Below are 19,515 nucleotides of genomic sequence, written 5' to 3' on the forward strand. Positions count from 1 at the left end.
CTCTCTTTCCCTAGTAGGGTGGGTCTCTGGGGAAGCAGAGCTCCAGGACACATTGTTGTGGTCTTCAGTCTAGGGAAGCCTGGCCGGCATCCTGATGACATCTGGAACCAGGTGACTGAAAAGAGACTTAACATACGAAGCCAAACAAATTGTTGAGCAATCATGGACCCAAAGCTTGGAATAGTGGAGAAGAAGTGTTAGGGGGGTACTTACTGCAAACTCAAGTGTACTTCTGTTTTCAGGTATATATTTTGCAGTAGTTTACGGATACGTGTGAACATACGCTCTCTCTCACAGAAACTGGTGTATATCTAGGTTTTGGAACTTTGTTAGAAAGTGAACCACCTGAGATGAAATTAGAGTATACTATGAAAGGAAAGGTCTCACCCGAGTAATGAAGCTGAAGGGTTGTCACTCCACACGTGAAGTCTCTGGACACAGTCTGAAGTGAAGCATGTTGAGGTGGCAATCGTTGTGTTGGTTAGGTTGTGATCGGCAGATGCAATATTATTTGATATGGATTGGGAGAGGCATACGGGAAAGTGGGCCCTATCCAATAGTTCCAGGACTGGGGGAAGTAGAGGCTCTGTAATGGAGATGTGAGGTTCCTGCTGTCTTAGGGTTCAAAAAGACAATCGATAGTTAATGTTATCATCACATTATTTGGTAATTGGGTTAACTTTGAAAAGTCCTTTTGTTAGGGTTTGCTGTACAGTACCCAGTATCTTGTATATAGCTGTGCTATTGGTTGCTTCTGATCTACTTGGTCTAGGCTTTTGAGAGAGTCTGCATATCAATTACGCAGCCTATATATTGAAAAGATTCAGTTTGTGTTTTGAAAAACTTCGAGACATACAATTAATTTTCCTCCTCTCGTATTAATTAAATAGTGATTTATATGACTACATTTTACTAGGAGTGTACATAAACACCATTCCCACCACCAAAAGACTGTGACCCATCCCTCCCACCCACTCCCACCCCCCACTGGCCCAGGAAGCTGCATGTCTACCCCTCACCACAGGGTTTTTACTTTGGTGCCCTACTTACAATTTGGTCAGGTCCTTCTTTTAGTTTCCCTTTCAGATCTTCATAGTCAACTTCTGTTGATGAGTGGGATCATCCCATACTCATCTTTATCTTTCTGACTTAGCTCACTTAACATAATTCCTTCTAGCTCTGTCCAAGATGGGTCAGAGAAGGTGGGTTCATTGTTCTTGATAGCTGCATAGTATTCCATTGTGTGTATATATACCACAGCTTTCTCAGCCACTCATCTGTTGTTGGGCACCTGGGTTGCTTCCAGGTTTTAGCTATTATGAATTGTGCTGCTATGAACATAGGAGTACACACCTCTTTTTGGTTGGGTGTTATGGAGTCCTTGGGGTATAACCCCAGGAGAGGAATTACTGGATCATATTGGAAGGTCCATGTCTAGCCTTCTGAGAGTTTTCCAGACTGCTCTCCACAGAGGCTGGACCAATTTACATTCCCACCAGCAATGTAAAAGGGTTCCTCTCTCCCCACAACCTCTCCAGCATTTGTTGCTGCTGTCCTTTTTGATGTATGCCATTCTTACAGGAGTGAGGTGGTATCTTAGTGTTGTCTTAATTTGCATTTCTCTGACAATCAGTGACCTAGAGCAGTTTTTCATATGTTTGTTAGCCTTTTGGATCTCCTCTGAGGTGAATGTTTTGTTCATATCCTCTGCCCATTTTTCAATGGGGTCATTTGCTTTTTTGGTGCTAATATTAATAGGTTTGATGAAAGAGACATACAGAGAGGAAGATACAGAGAGACTGTTCAGCTCTGGTTTATGGTGGAGCTGGGGATTGCATTGGGCATCTCAGAGCCTGGGGTTGAAAGCTATTTGCATAACAGTTATGCTGTCTCCTCAGCTCCCAATTTGAGATGTTAAACATGAGACTCCAGTAGCATCAAGAGATCTCATATAAACCAAGGATAGCTAACAAATGAAGTTATTTATTTATTTTGTAATTTTAATGGAAAAAAAAAGCACACAGAGATAAATCAGAATACTGACATACTCTGGTTTATGGTGGTGTTGGGAATTGAACCTCGGGCTTCTGAAGCTTCTAGCATCAAAGTCAAGTACATAAATCCCAGTGATATTTCCTTGCCCTTGAAATTTCTTCTAATAATCTTGCAATTTCCATTACATTTACTCACACCTTTAAATGTTATGTTCTTCTACATAAAATGAAAAGAAAGAACTATTCTCTCTCTAAAATTATAATGTGCATAATTTCTTATCTTAATTAAACATTATATTATAATCTTTCTTTTATGAATAACTTATCCGGCACATAAACTCCAAAATCTAGAGTTTGAAAGGTAGCCATAAAAGAGTTACAGAACTACTGTCCTTAAAACACAGTGCTGAGGGGAGTCGGGCGGTAGCACAGAGGGCTAAGCACATGTGGCACAAAGCACAAGGACAGGCAAAAGGATCCCAGTTTGAGCCCCTGGCTCCCCATCTGCAGGGAAGTTGCTTCACAGGCAGTGAAGCAGGTCTGCAGGTGCCTATCTTTATCTCCCCCGCTCTGTCTTCCCCTCCTCTCTCCATTTCTCTCTGTCCTATCCAACAATGATGACATTAGTAACAACAACAATAATATCTACAACAATAAAAAAAGAAAACAAGGACAAGAAAGGGAAAAATAAATAAAAAAAGTGATGAATATGAGCTGGGTAATAGCTAAAATGTTAAGACTTTGTAAAGTTAGATGTATAACAAATGTCTATAGACTTCATTATGAAAGCATTGCCCATACACTTGCTAGAAAAACAAACAAACAAAAAAAACTAGTAATAGCAAGGGCTTGAATTAGTTTCTACCTTCAGAAACATCTATGCCATTTTTGCCTTATCATAAATTTCTCCAATTTGTTTAAGAAGAAGTTAACCTCACAATCTGGAAGGTGACTTAGATGCTCATGCTGTGAACTTAAAAGAATGAGGTCGTAGACCTACAAGATATTGCACTTGGATAGTGTGCTAGTTTTGTCATGAGAATGACCCAAGTTTGAATCCAATCCTCACCACATCAGGGGAAGATTTGTTGCCATGGTATTCTTCTCTCAGTCCCTATCTAGAGTGGTAAAGCCCCAGTGATGACAAAAATTCAACAAACAAATAAAAAAGAAAGAAAAGCAAACAAACAAACAAAAAAATGAGACTGTGAGTTTGGACCCTGATATAGCATGTGCACAGTCATGTTCCTTCTCTTTCATACAGATAAATAAATATTTCTAAAAAGCAAAAATGAGCTTAATTTTGTAAGCATAAAAATTTTATTTTGGGGAGTCGGGCTGTAGCTCAGCGGGTTAAGCGCAGGTGGCGCAAAGCACAAGGACCGGCACAAGGACCGGCATAAGGATCCCGGTTCGAGCCCCCGGCTCCCCACCTGCAGGGGAGTCACTTCACAGGCGGTGAAGCAGGTCTGCAGGTGTCTATCTTTCTCTCCCCCTCTCTGTCTTCCCCTCCTCTCTCCATTTCTCTCTGTCCTATCCAACAATGACGACGACAACAACAATAATAACTACAACAATAAGACAACAAAGGCAACAAAAGGGAATAAATAAAATAAAAAATTTAAAAAAAAAAATTTTATTTTGCTTTTGGGGGACACGTATGGACCTTTAAGGTCCAGGTGGCAGCATACCTGGTTGAGTATACATGTTACAATGCACAAAGACGTAGGTTCAAGCCCTTTCATAAGAGACGTAGCAGGGTTACAGGTGTCTCTGTCTCTCTTACCTATATCTCCCTCTCCACTCTCGATTTCTCTCTGTCTATCCAAAAATAAATAAGCAAATAAGTAAAATTAAATTACCAAAATAATTTGCATGTGAGAGGTTGAAGGGTTAATTCCTGGGTCTAGCCAAAGCTAAATGGTGCTCTGGTCAATAAACACATAAACAAAAACAAATGTTTATCTTAATTTTCATCTTAAGTCCTTCTGTTTGTTCTAGATACCTAATATCTATGCAACTATTTTGTACTTGACTGCTACTCGTCTCCTGTAACATGCTAGAGGGACTGTAATTCAGAATCAACCATTATTTTTTCCATTCTAAACCAAGATGGGGGCTCAGAGATATAAGGAACATTCCTTAATTTTTAAAAAATATTTATCTATTTTCCCTTTTGTTGCCCTTGTTATTTTATTGTTGTAGTTATTATCATTGTTACTGATGTCATTGTAGTTGGATAGGACAGAGAGAAATGGACAGAGGAGGGGAAGACAGAGAGGGGGAGAGAAAGACAGACACCTGCAGACCTGCTTCACTGCCTGTGAAGCGACGCCCCTGCAGGTGGGGAGCCAGGGCCTTGAACCAAGATCCTTATGGTGATCATTGCGCTTTGTGCCACGTGCGCTTAACCCACTGTGCTACCACCCAACTCTCAATTTTTTTTTAAGTTTAGGTTTTTAATTCTTTTAAACATCAGGGGCATACAATAGGGGGTTCTGTGAGCTGTAAATATCAGCTGTCATTATTGGAGAATGGGGCTGTGCTGAAAATCTCAAATTACTGAAATGAAACAAAAAAGGCAGATGTTCCATTGTTATCATCTTAAGCAACAGCCAATTCCTTTTCTGTGATAGTGAAAACAGTATTTAAGGCAGCCCAAAGTGAGGAAATGTTCATCCTTCCCCCTGAGCCCTTCCAATTTGACAGGCCTGCTTGGGTTCCTGGCCCCCTACTAGGCAAACCTGCCAAAGGTAGGACTTGTAGGGCAAGTCAGATGGGCTCAAAGCACTGCTGAATCTCCTGGCTGCCTGCCATTCTGGACAGTGGCTGATAATAATGCTTAATCACACTCCTATCACAGGCTTTCATCTGACTGGGCTGCACCCCACTGTCACTTAGTATTTGGATCACGTTTCCTAGCTCCTAGTACCAATTTGAAAATGATAACATTCACAGCTATTTTTATTTCTCTCCTATGAAACAGCCGAGATATCTTCCCCTCCTGCTTCTCTCTCTTCCTCACATATATTCAAAGACTGGCCTCTGGTTGAACTCCTTTGCGCTGAAAAGCACTTCCCTCTGTGGATTAACACAGCGGTAGAAAGGCTTCCAGTTTATGAAAACTGTGAATTCATACCCAAATAAATGTGTCTTCAAGTAAAGCTGAATATTCAAAAAAAATGTTGAATGGCCAGTTAATAAATAGAGGAAGAGTTAATCTTTTAATAAACTACCTTGGAAATCATGTATCTTTGAGTTGTGTCATCGAAAAGAAGGGGAGAGAATTTAACTGTCTACCTGAGGCAAGATAATATGATTGTGAGAATGTGTGCATTTGTGTGTCAACAGGAATCCACTGCAGTGGTATAGGGATTCACAGCATGCAAATCCTGTATTTGCTATTACAGGAAAATAATAATAATAATAATACTGCTTTTTCTTTCAGTATGGTCATAATTTTTTGTCCAAATTAGTTAATATCACTTCCATGAATTTCACCAAATTATTGTTTTCCCAGGGTCAAAGACAGCAGAAACTTGCCTGCTAGTCATTCCCTGTTGCTTCCTAAATCATAATCAGGGCTAGTTTGTAACAAAAACAAACAAGCAAAAATGAACTTTTACGACTGACCTATTTCTAAAGTCTGTAGGTTTACTAATTTTTTTTTTTCCACAGGGTTTTTCTGTGGTCAGGACTTCTGGTAGAAATGCTCAATTAAAGAACTCAATACTGAATGGAGTGGTAATCTAGTGTATAAAGCAGAAAACAAATACAAAGGGGATGATACAAGTTGGTGTGGTATGGCACTATGAAAAGGATTTGAAACTAATATACAAACAGTCTCATTGATCCCTAATTAAGATATGAAAGCTTGATGAACCTATGTAATGTTAGAGAATGATAAAAATTAAAACCATTTTCATTGCCATAAAAACCACTTTAGTATAGAATTTTACATGTTTTAATAATTAATGTTTGATATGCTGAAGGTAAACTTAACTTCTGTTTTCACTTATTTAACAAAAACTGCAAAATATTCAGTAGCAGTTTAGTATCTAACATTACCCATGCATTTTATTTAGAATCACATTTAATATTTAACAGCATCACATTTGGCATGACTTTGAGCAGAGGCAGTGGCAACAATTTATAAAATTTAGTGGAAATGTAATTGTAGGGTTCTACATTCAAGGACTGAAAACCATTAAAAAGTACTAAAAGCAGGGCCCAAGAGATATCCTACTGTGTAGGGTACATGCTGTCTATATTCAAGTCATGCACCACATGGTATTATTATGAAATGGGGGTGTAGGGGAACTTCAATTCATGGTTCCTCTATCTCCCTCTGTGTCTTATTCACTCTGTCACAGTATCCAAATGAAAAACAAAGTTGGTGAAAGCATGCAAACATGAGACCCCGGCTCCACAAAAGTTGTTTTTCCCTCCATGGTTTCTTTCTCAACATAATTCTTGTTCATATACTTCTTTAATATTTTCAGTCAAGACAATAAAAAAAATCATTAGAATGCATGTGCCATCTGCATTATTGTGAAGAGCCAAATTTGCTGTAAAAATCAGTGTGCATTTAGCTTGTGTGTTGCTGGGATAGCCTGAGGGTGCTTCTTCCTGAGCAAGTGCTCTCTGGGTTGGAGAGAACTCAACTGGAGCCAATCTAGGCTGCTGCGTGGGAGAGGGATCAGGAACTCGTGCCGCACTAATTTCACAGGAGATACACTCTAGAACTCTTGGAGCCTGAAAGCAATTTCCAAGTGTCTTTAATCAGAAGAGCAGCTGTATTTATACTCTCCAAGTAGGGTGGAAACAGGATGTGACATAGAGAGGGTGGAGCAAAAAGGGAGTGGTGGAAAATCAGGGTGTGACAAGGAGAGGGGGCGGAGCAGGTGAGAATTCTACCACTGAACCACCTGGAGGGAGGGTGGCGCTTTATGTAAATGTAAAAGTGATTTATGTAAATAGACTGCAGCTTTGAGTGGGATCAAACCAATCCCATACAGGCATACCAGTGCTTAAGCAGGATTTGAGACAGAAGCCGAGGGGAGCTGGCATACTACCCAACAGTGTGTGGTATCACCACAATTGCATATGTGCATAAGAATTTCATTCTTGCACAATCAGTACAAAAGTCATTCAACTGTTTATTTTAATCTTTTCATACACGTTTCTATTACCAGGTGCCATTTGGATCTTATGGGTAAGAAAGAAAAAAAATTGAAAGGAATTATAAATTGCTTTATACTTTCCTATTCCCACTATCACTTTACTGATCAGAGAGTATAACCAGTACTGGCTCCTGGAAGTGCTGTGGATCAGACCTAGAGCCTTGTATATTTGAGTCCTGTATTTTACTACTGTGCCCTCTTATCATTTTACTTTTCATTGGGGAGATTAATAGTTTAAAGTAAAAATAATTGTTTATATATATGTAAAATGTCTCAGTTTTCTGCAAATACACTCTCACTTCCAGTTTAGGTCCTCCTGAACCCCACCTGAACCCCACCCCACACCCCATGCCCCACCTCACGCACACATATCCAGGGTCCTTTACTTTAGTGCAATACACCAAAAACAAACTCTGTCTAAGTTCTGCCTGTGTTTCCCTTTCTATTCTTGTTTCTCAACTCTTTTCCATGAGTGAGGTCATCCTATGTTCATCCTTCTCTTTCTGTTTTATCTCAGTTAACATAATCCCTTCAAGATGAGGTAAAGAAGGTGAATTCATCATCCTTAATAGCTGAGTAATATTCCATTGTGTATATCTACCATATATATATATGTTTTGTCACTCATCAGTTGCTGCTAGAAACATCAGAATGAAAGCTTTGGGTAATTTGTTTATTTAACAGAGACAGATAGATCTGAAAGAAAAGAGGAAGTAGAGAAAATGACAGAGAGAAGATTAAAACACTGCTTTACCATTTGCAAAGCTTGGTTTCCACTGCAGGTGGGAAACCAAGAGGTTGAACCTGGGTCCTTGTGCATTATAACCTGTGCTGTCAACCAGGTGTGCTGCTGCCCAGTCTCCCACTTCTGGTAATCTGTGTTCCATAAAACATCATGTACTACAAGTCATGAAGGTGGGCACAAGCTGTATCTCCTTTGATAATCTCTTTGCTAGCCATCTATCAAGTTTTATTTACAAAACAGGCTCAAAGATACTACCAAGAATGGTGTAAGCCTATCTCTCATTGTTTTGAAGGAAGCTTCAGTACTGTGTTTTTCACTCTCTGCTTCTCTCTAAAAGATAAATAAAAGAATGTTTAGGATCCCAGATCACTAACATGGGTTCTTATGAATTCTCAAATTAAACTTCCAAATAGCTGATGCAGCAAAGAGACAAAAGGTCTAATCCAGGCTGCGGAAAGAGTTTAATGGTTATGTAAATGGTTCATGCCTGAGGCTCTGAGTTCCCAGATTCAATCTTTAACACCACCATAAACCAGAACTAAACAGTGGTCTGATTAAAAACAAAAACAAAACAAACAAGCACACAATAGCACTCTAATAAATTTTCAATAACATTTAAGAAACAGAACAAACATATTTCAATATTGAATAATAAATAACACTGTGTTATTGAAAATCTAGACCTAATATTTTAAAATTATACCAATTGCCAATAACTGTTATATATTTTACTGCTGCAAACATTTTATAATACTGTCATGCAAACCTCTACTTGTATGAATAAACTATGAATTTATACTTGCATATCTCAACCTTGATTCAATCTCAAAATGTGTAGAACAGTGTCCAAGAAACATTAATATGAAGTTCAACTAATTACCATTAAGTTTTAGATAATTGAGGTTGTCTTCTGAAGCATGTGAATTATGGGTCTTACTAAAATTTAAGCTCATAAAATTTTATTGCAGCATCTGCTACTACCTCACTGTGTAGCTTTGGCAAAACATTTAATCTGTTTATACCTAAGTTAAGTGATGTGATTTTTGAGGACCCCTGCGCATTTAATTTTGAGAAATAAAATATTCTTACATCTTGACTGGAAAAGATGGGTTTTAAGAGTTGATATTGACTGCCAGCATTTTTTTTTGGTTTACTATGTACGTTAAAGCTTAGAGAACAATCAACTTATAATTTGTGAAGAATGAATTTTGAGAAAGTTTGTGAAAGTAAATAACATCACTGAATAATACACTTAAGAATGATTAAGATGGTGACATATCACACATATCTTACTACAGTAAAAATAATTTATATATATTTATAAAATATGAGTTTTAACTTTATATTTATAAAATTGTAAAACATGTTTATAAAATATATTTATATATAATACTTTATATATAATATATAATATTTTCTATATCTATATATTATTTATCCTTCTCTTTCTGGCTTATCTCACAACATGATTCCTTTAAGCTCTATCCAACCAAGATGAGGTGAAAGAAAGTGATTTTACCATTTTTATTAGCTGAGTAGTATTCCACTGTTTATTTATGCTACAGCATTATTGCCACTCACTGTTATTGGAATATATATATACAAATTGTGGGGCATGGATGCTGTCACGTCCAGTAGAGAATGACTATTAGTTTATGTAAGGAACTGGGCTCAAGTTCCTGGCCCCCATTTGCAGAGTAGCAAGTTTCACAAATGATCAAGTATTGCTTTAGGTCTCTCTCTCTTTTCCTTCTCAGTTTTTCTTTGTCTCTATCTAAAGTAAAATATTTAAAAAGTCAAATTTAGGCCAACAAAATAAATTCCCATGGAATTTATGCAAATGATCAAGTTTTGAGATTCATTCCAGTCACTGAAGAAACTTCAGTGCTGTGGTATCTTTCTTTCTATCTTTCACCTCTCTGTCTCTGTTTCCACCTTCTGATCTGAAAAAAAATAAGTTGGCTTGCAGCAGTGAAGCCTAGTAATGAAAAAAATTATAAACCACCCCCCAGAAACTACATGCAGTAACATCATACAATATTAACACTGAATACACATATTAAAAATTTAAATCAAGAACTTGTGCTAATTGCCAGTGGGTTCCTGTAATAACAAAACACTTAATTTTCTAGGAATTTGCAGTATTTCTAACAGTATAATAATATGGTTTAATTTGGCTGTTTAGAAACACAAAGCCAGTGAACCTTGTGTTATGTTTTTCTTGGCTTAAAACCATAGCATTTAGCTCAGGTCAGGTCCCAGAGCTCACTTCCAGTCAGGAAGAGATCCAAATGAGACAGATGAATAATGACAATTCCTTAAACTTTATACTCTTTGAATTCTGATGACACACAACACATCATGAATTTAAGATCATGGTAATTATTTTTTTAATTTCAAATTTCAGAGCATGTTTAAGATGCTATTACTTTGTGACAGAAGGAAGCTCTGTGGGAGAGAAAAGGCCAAATTGAGAAAAATTATATAACTAAAGAAAAATGTTTTTTTATCACTGTTTGGTCATTTTTTTTCCCTAAAAGTTTATTTTTAATTTTATGCATATTTAGAATACCGTCGTATTCTTGAGAACCTTATCAATTCTTTACTGTTTTCTTTTCATTTTTCTTATAGATTATTTCTAAGTTAGTGATGTAATGAGATATGCATATCAATTTGTGCTTTGATATTTATTGCCACTCATTATGACCTAGAAATATTACAGTTTCACAGTAGATTAAGTTTTCGATTAAAAGAGCATTAGAAAAATAATTTTCTGGGAGTTGGACGGTAGTGCAGAGGGTTAAGCTCACTTGGTGCCAAGCACAAGGACCCGGCATAATGATTCTGGTTCGAGCCCCCGGCTCCCCAACTGAGGGGAGTCGCTTCGCAAGCAGCGAAGCAGGTCTATAGGTGTCTATCTTTTTCTCCCTCCTCTGTCTTCCCTTCCTCTCTCCATTTACCTTTGTCCTATTTGGACAAAGACATCAATAAGTACAACAACAACAAAAATAAAAACAAGGGCAATAAAAAAGGGAATACATACATATATATATGAAATATAATTATAAAAAAATAAAATAATTTTCTAATTTATAAAATAACTCAAAGAGGTTTGAAATGACAGGTAAAGAATGTGACATAGTATGAACTTGGCACAGGTTCTAATGCATAAGCATCACATAAGAGGTAATATGTCAGTGGAGGAAGTTCCCATGGTCTAGTGTCTCTCCATTCTCCCCTGCCTTTCTCTACTTGAATAAAAAAGTGACCTAGACAGTGAAATCACACATGCTCAATTGCATTCTTCTGCATTATTATTATTCCACTTTATCTCACCAGAAACAAAAATCAACTCCAAATGGATCAAAGACCTAGATGTCAGACCAGAAACAATCAAATACTTAGAGGAAAACATTGGTAGAACACTTTCCCACCTACACCTCAAGGACATCTTTGATGAATCAAACCCAATTGCAAGGAAAACTAAGGCAGAAACAAACCAATGGGACTACATCAAATTGAAAAGCTTCTGCATATCCAAAGAAACTATTAAACAAACAAAGAGACCCCTCACAGAATGGGAGAAGATCTTCACATGCCATACATCAGACTAGAAACTAATCACCAAATATATATAAAGAGCTCAGCAAACTTAGCACCAAAAAAGCAAATGACCCCATTGAAAAATGGGCAGAGAATATGAACAAAACATTCACTTCAGAGGAGATCCTAAAGGCTAACAAACATATGAAAAACTGCTCTAGGTCACTGATTGTCAGAGAAATGCAAATTAAGACAACACTAAGATACCACCTCACTCCTGTAAGAATGGCATACATCAAAAAGGACAGCAGCAACAAATGCTGGAGAGGTTGTGGGGAGAGAGGAACCCTTTTACACTGCTGGTGGGAATGTAAATTGGTCCAGCCTCTGTGGAGAGCAGTCTGGAAAACTCTCAGAAGGCTAGACATGGACCTTCCATATGATCCAGTAATTCCTCTCCTGGGGTTATACCCCAAGGACTCCATAACACCCAACCAAAAAGAGGTGTGTACTCCTATGTTCATAGCAGCACAATTCATAATAGCTAAAACCTGGAAGCAACCCAGGTGCCCAACAACAGATGAGTGGCTGAGAAAGCTGTGGTATATATACACACAATGGAATACTATGCAGCTATCAAGAACAATGAACCACCTTCTCTGACCCATCTTGGACAGAGCTAGAAGGAATTATGTTAAGTGAGCTAAGTCAGAAAGATAAAGATGAGTATGGGATGATCCCACTCATCAACAGAAGTTGACTAAGAAGATCTGAAAGGGAAACTAAAAGCAGGACCTAACCAAATTGTAAGTAGGGCACCAAAGTAAAAACCCTGTGGTGAGGGGTAGACATGCAGCTTCCTGGGCCAGTGGGGTGGTGGGAGTGGGTGGGAGGGATGGGTCACAGTCTTTTGGTGGTGGGAATGGTGTTTATGTACACTCCTAGTAAAATGTAGTCATATGAATCACTAGTTAATTAATACAAGAGGGGGAAGATTAATTGTATGTCTCGAAGTTTTTCAAAGCACAAACTGAATCTTTTCAATATATAGGCTGTGTAATTGATATGCAGACTCTCTCAAAAGCCTAGACCAAGTAGATCAGAAGCAACCAATGGCACAGCTATATACAAGATACTGGGTACTGTACAGCAAACCCTAACAAAAGGACTTTTCAAAGTTAACCCAATTACCAAATAATGTGATGATAACATTAACTATCCATTACTTTTTGAATCCTAAGACAGCAGGAACCTCACATCTCCACTATAGAGCCCCTACTTCCACCAGTCCTGGAACCATTGGATAGGGCCCACTTTCCCGTGTGCCTCTCCCAATCCATATCAAATAATATTGCATCAGCCAATCACAACCTAACCAATCCAACCATTGCCTCCTCAACATGCTTCACTTCAGACTGTGTCCAGAGACTTCACGTGTGGAGTGACAAACCTTCAGCTTCATTGCTCAGGTGAGACCTTTCCTTTCATGGTATACTCTGGTTCCATCTCAGGTGGTTCACTTTCTAGCAAAGTCCCAAAACCTAGATTTTCACCAGTTTCTGTGAGAGAGAGCATATGTTCACACGTATCCATAAACTACTGCAAAATATATACCTGAAAGCAGAAGTACACTGGAGTTTGCAGTGAGTACCCCCCTAACACTTGCTCTCCACAATTCCAAGCTTTGGGTCCATGATTGCTCAACAATTTGTTTGGCTTTGTATGTTAAGTCTCTTTTCAGTCACCTGGTTCCAGATGTCATCAGGATGCCGGCCAGGCTTCCCTAGACTGAAGACCACAACAATGTGTCCTGGAGCTCTGCTTCCCCAGAGACCCACCCTACTAGGGAAAGAGAGAGGCAGACTGGGAGTATGGACCGACCAGTCAACGCCCATGTTCAGCGGGGAAGCAGTTACAGAAGCCAGACCTTCTACCTTCTGCAACCCACAATGACCCTGCGTCCATGCTCCCAGAGGGATAGAGAATGGGGAAGCTATCATGGGAGGGGGTGGGATATGGAGATTGGGTGGTGGGAATTGTGTGAAATTGTACCCCTCCTATCCTATGGTTTTGTTAATTAATCCTTTTTTAAATAAAAAAAAGAAATAACACATGCTGAAGCTCCATCTATGGAAAATAAGCAACAAGATAAGAAAATGAATGCAAAGCTATGTAACTATATCATAGGCAAATAAGTTGTTAGTGTACAGGCAGAAATTGAAATTATTTCACCCATGTGTTAATGGGTGTGTAATGTACATGAGAAAACCTTCTTGGAGTATAAATTAATCCAACTTTTAGTAACAGAAAGAAAGTGGGGACAGCCTTTGCAAAATAAGAATAGGAAAAATAAGAGTATTTTGTATAAGTAGGAAGATAGATTAAATAATCACTGTCTGGACAAGAAATAGGGCCACTTCAGAGAATCTGTTGACTGTAACTTTAGAGTATAATCACTAACATCTAATATTCCACTTCCACATCTTCATTTCATTTTTCTTTCTCATCTTAGTACACATGGTAGGCAAAAAGAGATGGACTGAGTCTCACAAATGATGGAATGCTGTGATGAAAAGTGTTAGTGACATGAGTCAGAGAATTCCTCAGAAATAAAGGCTAGTTAGGCTCTCTAGGGAGTGCTTCTCTGTGAGGACCACAACAGAGATTCTATGCTCCCTGTGTGACAGCTGGCAGAGGATATTAAGCACTGATGGATCTCTTCTGTAACACATGTAGTAGATAGTTTATTTGTCTTCACCACAATCCCATGAAAATCATGTTATTCTATGATCTTAACATGTAGAAATAGGACGAGAAAGCTAGCAAAAGACTTTCATGCCTGAGACTCTCAGACTCCAGGTTTAACTCCTGGAACCACTATGAGCCAGATCTGATAAGCTGATCTCACTCTCTCCCTCTTTGTTTGTTTCTTTCCTTCTGTATTTCTCTTCTCTCTTTAAAATTAATAATTAGATTATGTAAAAATAGGCTTCATAAAGTTTTAATGATGCCCTAGGCTAAGGAAAACCTCAAAGGCTCTGACTCTTTTCTGATTATGACATTGTGGTATTTAGGTGTTTGTTATGTTCACATATGCAAAGCTGAGTGTGTGTGTGTGTGTGTGTGTGCATGTGTGTGTGCGTGTGTGTTTGTGTTGCACACAGGCTAGCACATGTGTTTGCCTGTGTGAGCATATTTATGTATGTCTCCAAGGTGATAATGTATCTCAGCCAGCTGAAGTTTTCCGTCTAAATCACATTCAGGATAACCTTGGATCAATAATAGCTCATTTGGGTAGTGTGAGATTTTGCCATATGTGCAGCCCAGGTTTGAACATAAACTTTATACATTGAAAGAATCTTTTAAGTGCTGTGTTCTCTTTCAAAGCTTCTATCTTTATCTAAAAAAAAAAAGTCTTTAGGAGGAGAGGATGACCAGCTCTATATGAGAAGGCTGTGCCCTCCCTAATGTATATGCATGGGGCAAATTAATTCTACAGAAGACACAGCAATTTAGTCAAAGTATTGCCCCATCTGAACCTGGCATCTTATGGATTTGATTTTTTTTAATTCCTGTTTCTAGCTACCATAGGAAATGAAGGATTTTTAATGCTATTTTAGTGAGTGTATACATTTTAATGTATCTGTTTATTTATTATCTGATAGAGTAGAGAAATTGAGGGGGGAAAGCTGAGATATGGAAGAATAGACAGAGACACTTGTAGCTCTTGAGTACCCACTGCTAGTGAAGCTCATCTCCAAACCCTGCACTTGGGGATTGGAGGCTTGAACCCAGGTCCTTGTACATTATAACATATGTGCTCAACCAGGTGTGTCACTGACCAGCCTCAATTGTTTACATTTTCAAGAGTATTAGACAAACCATTCATTCTGTGTTTTATATATTTACTTTTTTCTTTCTTTTTTTTTAAAAAATAGTTCTTTAGGTGACAGTACACATCATGAAGCCACCTAGGTACAAATGAAATGAACAAATGTGTTCATGCATATTAACTTCCCACTTTTGTTTGATCTTTTTCTCCCATTGTGAATCCCAGAATTCTTTCTTCCCTGACATTGTTTTATAATCTCATATATAGTCTACATGTATATTTCATGTATAGCAAAACACTGCTTATTTCACATTAGGCCAATCTCTGCTTTTATGCATTTCTGTTTTTTATGTCATACTGATCCTAATTTTTAATATATGACTTTCTTTCCCACACACTATTAAATAACAATCCAACCAAATTATATTAACCAAGTCAGTTGTCACTTTATAATCATGTTCCAAGTACAAACTTATGCAAATTTATTTATTTGTTTGTTTATTCATTTAGTATTTGCACCCAGGTTATCGCTGGATCTCGGTGTCAGCATTATGAACTCCTGGAGGCAATTATATTTTTTCCTTTTTTTTTTTTTATAAGGTAGGACAGAGAGAAATTGAGAGGGGAGGGGAAGATAGAGAGGGGGAGAGAAGGACAGACACCTGCGGACCTGCAAACTCACCTTGCAGGTGGGGGGGGTGTTCTATCCGGGATCCTTTTGTGGGTCCTTGAGCTTCATATAATGTGTGATTAACCTGGTGTGCCCCCACCTGGCCCCCTAATTTATGCAAGTTTTTTTAAATTTATTACTACAAAAGATAGACAAAAAGACTGATCTTTTGTACATCTTAAATCTGACCATATCATACCCTATCTCTAAAACCTGAAGTGACATTTTTTTTAGAGAGGCAAAACACTTTAACACTACACCCCAGCATCTGTGGATCTCCCACCCCCTAGTTTTGCTGCACTTTTTCTCATGTGGTGTCAGGACTCAAATCCAGAGATTCACACATGGTGACGCATAAGCCCTATGATGTTAGTTATCTTTTCACATGATTTCTGGAGGAAGAAATGTCCCAAGTGCAAATCAAACACCAATAGACTAATGAAACATTTGTTTGCACTTCCCCTTTCAAACTTGGCTCCTTTACCTTTCTTTTAACAAAACTAGTATATCATCTTTAATATTTGTCTTTACACTTTTACGCAGTTATTTTTGCTCTGAGAGGTTCTTTTTCCTCTCAGTCTTCATTTTTATACTGTTTTCATGTCTCAAGAGTAGTTGGGCAGGTGCTGGAGCACCCGGTTAAGCACATATATCACCTTTGAAAGGATCCAGACCTGAGCCCCTGCTTCACACCTAAGAATGAGCGGTGAATCAGGTTATCAGGTGTCTTTTTCTCTTCCTCTCTATCGCTCCTTCCCTCTAAGTTCCTCGCTTTGTCCTGTCAAATAAAAATAAAGTAGAAAAAAATGACACTAAGCACCAATGATAGCCCGAGTGGCAGCAACAACAACAATAATAGTAATAACAATAATGGAGATAATCTGCACAAATCAGAAAGTCTCTGTGAACTTGTTTTGGACTTTCTCCCTCTAATAATAACTGGCACCTTCATAATCTCTAATTCACAACACATATGTTATTATGTTCAGTGCATCATTATTTTGTGCTTAATAACATTCTCAGTGGACTATGTGGTAAAATGTTCATGATGTAGACATAGCTGACTCACACTTCTGCTATATTTGCATTATGTATGTATGTTTCCCTAAATCTGGTCCCCTCTGTGATAAATGGAATAACAACTAATCTCACAGATAAAAATTGCTTTGCTGGGGTTGGGGCAGTAGCACAGTGGGTTAAGCGCACATGACGCTAATAGCAAGAACTGGCATAAGGATACAGGTCCCAGCTCCCTACACTTCAACTGCAGGGGGTTCGCTTCACAAGCGGTAAAGTAGGTTTGCAAGTGTCTACCCTTCTTCCTCGCCCTCAGTTTTTCTCTGTCCTATCCAACTACAACAAGAGCCAATAACAACAAGGGCAACAAAATGGGGGGCAAAAATGGCCTCCAAGAGCAGTAGATGCCTAGTGCAGGCAGTGGGCCTCAAAGATAAACCTGAAGGCAAAACAAACAAATAAACAAAACTGCTTTGCTTTGCTGTTCCTACTCTTTCAGAGAATTTGGTCTAGACAGCTTAAAAACTACTTTTCAAACTCAGTTGAAACAAAACAAAACATCTAGATGTACTGTAGACTGTGTGAATCAGAATTACTTGGGATTTGGGGTTTTCAAATGAATCTTATGGTACAGAAGTGACATGTGGAATATCCATTCTCTTTGATATACTTCGGAGTAGCATTGTGACTTAATGAATCAGCTCTGATGTACTGATTATGGCAAGACCATGACTCTTTTGATGGATAAATTCTGCATACTGTTGTGGTAGTTAACCCTGAACCTTCCATCTAGGAGCTATATATTTCTCTAGGCCTTCTGACAACCCATAACCTAGAATAATACTTAAAAAATTAAATTAGGTAGAATTATTTTTATATAGGGTACATTTTTATCTGTTCAATGGAGATCAGAGTCATGAAACAATCTCCCAGTATGCTTTTGTCAAGTAAATGAAATAATTTCTACAAGTATGTGCAATAGAAACCTACATGTAGCAAATACACTAGCTTTTATTATTCAAGGGAAAACAATGTTTAGGTTGTTAACCCCATCTTATTGGAAGGATCATTCTCACTCAAGTTTATTCACCTTTTCAGTTCTCTAAATAACTAATACAATATATTTCTGCATTACTGATACTTGCTATAGGTTTTGGAGTGAAGAGAGGCAAAGGAGAGTCAGAGAGGTATCTTACAGGTTAAGGGATGTGTGTTGCCATGCATGGAGATTCAAGTTCCCAAGACAGATGGGAATATTATAGCACAAGTGGTATCTTCAGTGTTGTAGTCTTTTTCCTTTTTTTCTGTCTTTCTTTCTGAATGAAGAAACAACACAGAACAGTGAAAGTGAGCATCTATGAGGTCCTTGACCTGAGGGAGGGAGGGAGGGATGGAGGGAGAGAGAGAAAGAGAGAGAGAGAGAGAGGGAGAGAGAGACAGAGAGACAGAGAGAGAGAGAAGTCAAGGATAATATGGAATATTATTTGTGTAACACAGTTTTATACAGATTAAATTGTCAACAACCATTATATATTTGGATTTTGCTCTGAAAGAAAACAAGGTCAGGAAATACAGCCTAAAGGCCACTGCATCTGTACTGCAATATCCGCATCACATATTTTAATCCCAGAACTAATTGAAAGATGCTGTAGCACTGGGAAAAGCTGTGGTGATGTGGGCCCTCTCTTTTTCTATCTATCTCTCCCCCTTTTCCTTCCCCATCTCTCCTACCTATCCAAATAAAATTTGTCTGGGAGTGGTGAAATAATATGAGATTCTAGCTCCACAAACAGAAAAAAGACAAGTAGGAACCTTTATTATTTCTAAAAGTTGTTTTATTTACTTGCATGTTTTGCATGTGATAGAGTCCAGAGCATCTCTTCAATATATGAGGTTCTGGGAGTAAACCTTGAGACTTTACTCATGGAAGCCCTTCACTCTGTCTCTATACCCCCTAGCTACCTTGTTATTCTTGATTTTTATTTTGCTTTATTTCCCCTCCACTTCAGTGAACAAATGCAGTCCTACAAATGAATGAGGAGCAGAGCTTGGTTGAATTTAGTCCCTGAATGTCTTTTTCCACTCCTGGTGCATTTCGGTGAAAGAGGAAATAATTATAACAGTGTTTGATTTCTTTATTTAGAAGATGTGATTCAAAGCTACAGACTAGTCGACTTTCTAGGGAAAGTCAGAGGATATTTCTCCAGAACAAGTGTGTGTTTCCTTTAAGTGTGCGACAAACTGAAGAAAGGACAGGAGAGTTACAAGTAGCTACTTTAATCATGAGGGCAAATGGTTCCAAAGCAATTATGCCAGTGGTATGCCAAATCTCATTTTATAATTTTCTTCATCTTCTCAAAAATATAGTTTACCTGCTTCTCTATAGTTTTGTGACCTACTGTGGAAAATAAACCCATTTCCTATTTGTTTCTCATGATTTCTGAGGAATTATTTATAGCTTTTATGAGAATGTGCTTCTGCTCTCTCCTCATACTAAACCTTAGCTTTGTGCGTCTAGAATGATAATCATC

The sequence above is a fragment of the Erinaceus europaeus genome, chromosome 3 (genome assembly GCF_950295315.1).
Source record: "Erinaceus europaeus chromosome 3, mEriEur2.1, whole genome shotgun sequence".
NCBI classification, from domain to species: Eukaryota; Metazoa; Chordata; class Mammalia; order Eulipotyphla; family Erinaceidae; genus Erinaceus; species Erinaceus europaeus.